Here is a 7,865-nt window from a genome sequence, read left to right on the forward strand (position 1 = left end):
GTGAGCCCTGTGCTGGGCTTTGAGGGTACAATACAAATGAGGTGTGCATATACCCACCCTGTCTGAGCTTCAGAGGCTAGTGGGAGACACAGATGATTACAGACACTTTTACACGTTGAGGTATGGGGAAGTCATTGTGGTTTATGCGTGAGTTAACTTGAATTTGATGCTAATTAGAACAGTGTGTTTGTAGCCTATCAAACGTACATTGTACATCTGCTTTAATTATTAAGGAAAAGGGCACATTGACCAGAAGTAAAAGAATGTCCATGTTAAAAATAAAGATTAAATACTTCCCTTCCTGGGAAGCCAATGCTGAGTACTCCTTCAGTGATAAGACTCCCTTCCCAGGTGCCAAGGCCATACTGACTCACTGCGTGCAGTGCCGGGCTGGTTTCTCTTTTGAAACCTTGAAGGAAGATATCCCTGACTCTTTCGATGTTCTTTGTTCTGTGCTGAAAGCCGTGCTTTTCTGAACAGCTCCTCAGTTACCTGAGAGGCTGTCTTCCTGGCTGTAATCCTCAGTTTGGCTCAAAGAAAACTTTTTTCTATTGCTATTAAAGATTGTTTATTGATTACTTTCCACTGACACAGGACAGTAAAGAAATGCTTAAAATACAGTGGGTAAATTCAGGAGACCCACCAGGACCCAGACCAGGGCCCTTACAGAAAGCTGAGACCTGAAGATGGAGCAGGAGCTGGTCAGGCAAAGGCTTGAGGGAGAACACATTGGGCAGGGAGAAAAGCACAGGGAAAACCTTGAGAAGAGGGAACGGCAAACCTGAGACGCCAACAGGAGGCCTGTGCAGCGGGCTCAGCAGTGCCAGGCGGAGAACGCATGAGAAATGGGGCTAGAGGGTGAGTGCCATATGCAGCCCCTGGGATGTGACAGGGAACAGGGAGACAGCTGCCGCCCTCAAGGACACTGGCAAGAAAGCTGGTGGTTCTGCTGTAGAAGGGTAAGTTCAGCACCAGGAGTGAGCAGAGCACGCTGTGGGAGTATGCAAGAGGAGCTGTGTACCCAGTCGTGGGGATCGGCCCAGGGCCCAGGACGTGAGGCTCAGTGATACACATGGTATATATCCAGAATACCCTCAGCCTCTGAAAACAGCCAGAGGATGAATGGGGAGGGAGCAGTGACAAGTGCACCTCAGTTTGACTGCATCCTATCGTTAGGAACACCTTTGATGCTGGGGGGGAAGAGGGCTCAGCTGGAGTGAGCTCAGCTCTGCCTACTTTTTAACTTCAGAGTTGAGGCCAGAAGCAGCCTTGGCTAGAAAAGTGGATGAGGAGAGACAGCAATAGGCCTGCTGCCCCCAGCCCCTGCTGTAGGGTTAGGGGTGGAACAGGAAGAGCACCGGATGAGACAGGCAAGCAGGTATTGCAGTGATTTATTGTCAGTGATTTATTTTAACAAACATTCATCTAGGACTTACTGCATGCCAGGCATTGTCCTAAACACTTAATCAATTTTCATTCCATAACACCTCTAGGAAATAGGCATGATCTTCAGTGTCATTTTACACCTGGGGAAAATGAGGCACAGAGCAGTTAAGTGCCTTGGCAAAATCAAATAGCAAGGGACAAAGCCACCATCGGGACCCAGGCAGTCTGGGCTCTTCACCACTGAGTGAGGCTACCTCTGGAAAGGAAGGCAGTTGCAAGAGCTAAGAACTGAGCCTGGGCCTCCCACACAAGAGCTGAGAATTCTACCAGTCCACCTCCTAAGACACTGATACTTGCTCTGCAGGAGGTCCCGGGGCAGTGGGAGGAGCACAGGGATTGGTGAGGCCTTGGCCATCTGCTGGGCTAAGGCTGGGGATCCAGGACTGGAGAGGGGCAACAAGCTAAGTAAGACGGTCAGGGGCAGAGTAAAGTGGACTCTCCTACTGTGGTCCCTGAGCCCCAGCCCCTTCCTCCCTTAGCATTGTCATCTCTAGCCATTCTCCCCTCACGCACATTTTCATCTTGCTGTTCTTTCCTGCCCCCAGGGTGGTCTTACTTGCTGTGGCCTCTGCCCTGAACCACCCCACCCACTGCACACAGATACACCCTCCTCATGTTTTCTCAGGCTGATCCCCACTCATCCTTCAGATCTCAGCCTCACTGTGGGTTTTTCAGAGAGGCCATCCTGGGTCCCATCTCTGGATTAGTTATTCTGTTGTACTTTCACAGTAGTAACCTATTACTTCCCTTTATAACCTATATTATAATCTGAAGTTCTAGATCCAATTGTGCTTGATGCTTGATTCTGCTGTTAGACTGCAAGCCTCCTGAGGACAAGCTGCTGCTGCTGCTAAGTCGAAGCAGTCATGTCCGACTCTGTGCGACCCCATAGATGGCAGCCTACCAGGCTCCTCTGTCCCTGGGATTCTCCAAGCAAGAACACTGGAGTGGGTTGCCATTTCCTTCTCCAATGCATGAAAGTGAAAAGTGAAAGTGAAGTCGCTCAGTCGTGTCCGACTCTTAGCGACCCATAGACTGCAGCCTACCCGGCTCCTCCGTCCATGGGATTCTCCAGGCAAGAGTACTAGAGTGGGGTGCCACTGCCTTCTCCACCTGAGGACAAGGGCCCCACTCTATTCTCCACTTTGAACTTTGCTTATGGACTTCCCTGTTGGCGCAGTGGATAAGAATCTGCCTGCCGATGCAGGGGACATGGGTTCGATACTGGTCTGGGAAGATTCCACATGCAACTAAGCCTGTGCACCACTTCTACGGAAGCCCAAGTGCCCTATAGCCCTTGCTCCACCACAAGAGAAGCCCCGGCAATGAGAAGCCCATGCACTGCAATGAAGAGTAGCACCCACTCTCCACAACTAGAGAAAGCCCACACAAAGCAATGAAGACCCCGTGCAGCCCCCCAAAACACAAACAAAATGAAACCTTGCTCTTGGCATAGTGCTAGACACATATAGGCACTCCATAACATTTTGCTAAATGAGTAAAATGAGTGTATGAATTTAGAAGGGTTTCAGAGGTCTACTGGTCCAATGCTGGTTTCCCTCTAGCATATGCCCAGTAGGCAGTCATTTACTTTCCCTTTGAATGTCCCTAATATCAGAGAACTCACTACTTCACAAGACGCCCTTTCCATTTTTGAAGAGATTTAATAGAAAAAGAGGGGAAAAAAAAAAAAAAGCATCATGATGGTTCAGTAGGTAAAGAGTCTGCCTGCAAATGTAAGCGGCACAGGAGACTTGGATTCAATCCCTGGGTCAGAAAGATCTCCTGGAGGAAGAAGTGGCAACCCACTCCAGTATTCTTGCCTAGAGAATCTCATGGACAGAGGAGTCTGGGGGGCTACAGTCCATGGGGTCACAAAAAGTCAACATGACTAAGCACAGCACAGGTAAAAGAATAGTCCTTTCTTATTGAAAACAAAAACAAAAACGGATTCCCTGTTATTTCATTGTCCTAGTTTGGCCCTCTGGAGCTACATGCAATCAAGACAGTCCTTTAAGCGCTTACAGACAGCCTTCCTCCTCGCCTCCTCCACCCTCAACCTTTGCTGTGCCACCTAAACAGCTCTTTCAGTTTTGGAAGCCTTGGTTTCTTAACCCTCTCCACCCTGGGCTCTTTTCTCAAGAAACACCCACTTTGGTCAGCACTCAGAACGTAGCCTCATTTATGAATTATTAGCCCCTACTCTCAGCCACTTGGCATAGGTGCAGCAGGATGATGGAGAAGAAAGTGAGAAAAGAAAGCTGTTTCTTTCTCTCCAGTGTAAGCGGGGTTGTGATTTTCCAGGAAACAATATTATTAATGATGGTTGGGGCCCCAGGCTAGTTCTGAACCAGATGTACCGCTGTCAGCTGCATTCTGGGTCAAGTGGCCTTTCTGGACCCTTTTCTTTGGGGAAAATGTCTTTGGGTTCCAAACAACCAAGTTATATATAAACCCTTTAGATAACCAGCTTACAAATTGGGAACTGCTTCTAGAGAAGTATTTAGGTAACACCGAGTGGGAGAGTGAAGGGACGAGAACAGAGTGGGCTTGTTCAGAAAAGTTTCCAAGAGGTTTTCAAAGCAAAGGCAGGGAAAGTGGAAAGGCACACAGGCTTCAAAGCCAGACAAACTTGGGTTCAAATCCCAGCTTTGCCATTCCTACTGGGGGAGGCCCAGCTGTGGTCACCTAACTTTCCTTTGGGTTCCTGTGTCTAGAAAGACAGTCATTGCAGAGTTGCCTGACAAGTGCTGATGAATGGTAGGTATTGTCGTGCTTTCAAAGTGTAAGTCTTTTCCCTTGAGGTGAGGTGTCACGATCCATGACTTACTAAGACCCTGACCCCAATACGCAGCTGGCTCACATGCAGGAACATGAGCTGATTACAGAAGACTGTCCATAAGGAGATGTTTCAAAGCCTGGCAGGGGTAAAGGGGATTTCAGAAAGAAGTTGGGGTGACAAAGGCATTGGGGGTCTGAGTGTCCCCCAAAACAGGCGCATCAGTGCACACCGTTTCTGTGGAGGTGTGTGTCTGCGTGGGCCCTGTGAGGTCTGGTGACTGTGCATGCCAGCGTCCTGCCTGTCAACGGGACTCAGGAGATTCCCCTCCGTCTCTCAGGCTCCATTACTCAGCTCTCGGCAGTCCCACTCTTATCCCTTAGCTGTCTGCCCTCTGGCCTCTTCCCTTTGTTTACCAACTTGGATGGCTTTCTCCTCTGGGAACAAAGGAGGTGTTCAGTTCTGGGCAGTCAGTGCCTGGCTCCAGCTCCCCGCCCCCACTCCCTTCCCCTCTCCCCTGGAGCATTGCCCCCCACACCCCCCTTCCCGTCTCAAGCAGACCCCTTGGTTCTGAGAGGCCCCTTCCCACAGTTCCATGGAGAGACAAGGCTGGACTTCTTGGTCAGCATCCCCCTTTTTCTCACCCTCTCGCCCCCATTCCTGTCCCCGATGAGGCCTCTGAAGCTTCACTTGTCTGGGCTGGAGGCAGCTCCTCTCCCCATTGTCTGACCAGGATTTGGAAGCTCTGGTTTCCATAGCAACCCCTGGGCATTTAATTAAGGGAGGAGGCCTTCATCTCTTCCAGTCCGGGCAGTTCCAAATCTCTGCCCGAAAAGGATACCCTGAGGGGGTGAGGCAAAAGCATTGTCCTCCAGTATAGCACAATTCTGGCTTCTCCACAGCACCCAGTATAGCTTTCCCAGCCCATCCCCTCCCACCTGCCGGCCGTCTCCCCACCGCACACCAGAGCAAACTGGGGAAACCTCACAGGCCAGCCAGGACGAGCCCCAGGTCCCAGAATAGCAGGGTTCTGGGTCGGGGAGTAGGTAACTTCTGTAAGCCACCCCCTCTTCTGGCTTTGTTTACTGCACCAGTGGATTGGGGATGGGATGGGGCAGTGAAAAAAGTGTTGTCAGTTGTGCCTGACTTTGTGGTCCCCTGCACTGTGGGGTCGCACAGAGTCGGACTCGACTGAAGCGACTCAGCAGCAGCAGCAGCACTGTAGCCCGCCAGGCTCCTCTGTCCATGGAATTCTCCAGGCAAGAATACTGGAGTGGGTAGCCCTTCCCTTCTTCAGGGGATTTTCCCGACCCAGGGATCGACCACAAGTTTCCTGTATCACAGACAGATTCTTTACTGTCTGAACCACCAGGGAAGCCCCTGGTGGGATGGGATAGGGGCAGGAGCTAATTCAACACTGGCCCTACCATCTAATTGCTCTTTGAAGCCCCTGGAATTTAATGTAAAATGTTGTATACAAATTCTTATAAGCTGCGATTCTTGTTGTCTAGTCACTAAGTTGTGACCAACACTTTGGTGACCCCGTGGACTGTAGCCTGCCAGGCTCCTCTGTCCATGGGGTTTCCCAGACAAGAATACTGGAGTGAGTTGCCATTCCAGGGGATCTTCCCAACCTAGGGATTGAACTCTCATCTCCTGTGTGCTTTCATCAACTCCACAAAGGTATCTGTGATCTCAAAAATTTCCCCAGATCTGTCATTGGCTAGCTGTCAGACCTTTGGCAAATTACTTAACTTCTCCGTGCCTCTAAGTCCTCATCTGTACAGTAGGGTTCATAATTCTTACTTTGAGAGATGGTGAACACTTGGTAAGGGGTTATTCTTGTTACAGTTATTATTACTATGAGAGGGGGCTAAATGGAGGACCCTACCCCTTATTCGTTCCACACCCACAGCCCCTCAAGATGACAGGTCAGCCCTCGGTAGAAGGCTTTCACCTCCTCCTCCCTCCTCCCTGTCCGCCCCACCCCAGACTGCTGGAAAGTGCTCCAGACTCTGATCGGAAGCTGGCAGCTTTTAAGAGCTCGTCATGAGGTGGAATTTCCAAGCTCCAGTAACTGAGTTATCCGGGTTCCTGAAATTCCTGACTCCGATTTCTCAGCTGTTGCTGTGACCACTTTTTCCCATTTCTGGTTAGGTTAGTTTGTGTGTGTGTGTATGTTTCCTTTTCGCTGTATTTTTAGACTTCGGAAAAAATAAACACAGCTCACACACTAGCACCTTCCTGATCTTTTGGATCTTCATAGGCGTGGGGGTGAGGGCAATTCTTTCCATGACCGCGACCATTCTTCAACCCTGCCCCACCCATCCTTACCTTCTGTTGAAAATTTCCAGCCTTATCCCACCCATCTCGCATTACCGCCTCTCCCATCCCCTCAGCACTGGTAAATGTTGATTGTAATGTGAACCTTTTGGGTCTTACATCCTTTCTATCCTTTTGTCTTGTTTCCCTCTTGTTTTCCCACAGTGGGAAGCTTCCCCCACTGTGGCGTTCTTTTCCCTCCCTGCAGAAGAGCCACTCTATTTCTGCAGCTCGGGGCTCGTCCCACTGTGACAGCACCTGACTCAAAGGAGGAGCTGGGGAGTCCAATGAATCTAGGAGCCCACACCCCACCAATTAGGTTCAGGCTTCATCATCAATAAAACAGCACTTGCCTAAGCCTCAGTGGGCTTCCCAGGTGGCACTAGTGGTAAAGAACCTGACTGCCAACGTGGTAGACATTAGAGACGTGAGTTCGATCCCCGGGTTGGGAAGATCCTCTTGAGAAGGGAACGGCAATCCACTCCAGTATTGTTGCCTGGAGAATTCCACGGACAGAGGAGCCTGGCAGGCTACAGTCCATGGGGTCACAAAAGGGTCGGACACAACTGAGTGACTGAACCACCAGAGTTGTAGCTAGGTTGAAGTGAACTAATGCAAGGAGAATACAGAGCTCAGGTGCCTGGCAGGTGGCAAAGGCCTTGCTAATGGACCTGAGGGTCCTCCAGGACGCAGGGCTGTTTCTCAGGCCTGTTTCATTCAACCCTGTCCCCTGCCCGTCGGAGTCCTCAGCTGGACTCAGTGCTGCCCGAAGACATAGGTGATGTCCAGAGGTGGCACAGGAGAGGTGTCGGGGGAGGGCTCAGGGTTTTCTCTTGAGAAGGCAAGAGACAAGGATTTGGATTATTCAGTCTGGAGAAAACTGGAAGAGGGAAGGAAAGGCTTTTAATAATAATAACAGACTTGAGTGCTCTCTGTGTCACATTCTGTTTTGTCTCCTTCAGGGAAGAGGAAGTGTTGGGGTTGGAGCGTCTAGGAACTGGTGAGCAGAAGAATGTCCCAGCTGTGCATGAAACTCTGGCTCAAGAAATTCAAAATCTCTGCCAAGGCTCACAGAGGTTGCCTAAGGTCACAAGGCAGTCGGTGCTGGGCCCTGGACATGGACACAGACCACAGCCCACTGAACGTGGGCCAAGGCTTTCAACCCACACGTTGTGGCCAGAGGCCCAGAGCCCCAGGAAGTCAGATGGATTGGCAAACCCAGTGGAGACTCCTGATTTGCTTAAAGAGTCCCATCCCCAGGAAGTGGTGGAAAGAACACAAGGTAATGCAATATTGCCACCTCCATTTCAGAAAAAGC

This window comes from Ovis aries, chromosome 3 (genome assembly GCF_016772045.2).
Source record: "Ovis aries strain OAR_USU_Benz2616 breed Rambouillet chromosome 3, ARS-UI_Ramb_v3.0, whole genome shotgun sequence".
NCBI classification, from domain to species: Eukaryota; Metazoa; Chordata; class Mammalia; order Artiodactyla; family Bovidae; genus Ovis; species Ovis aries.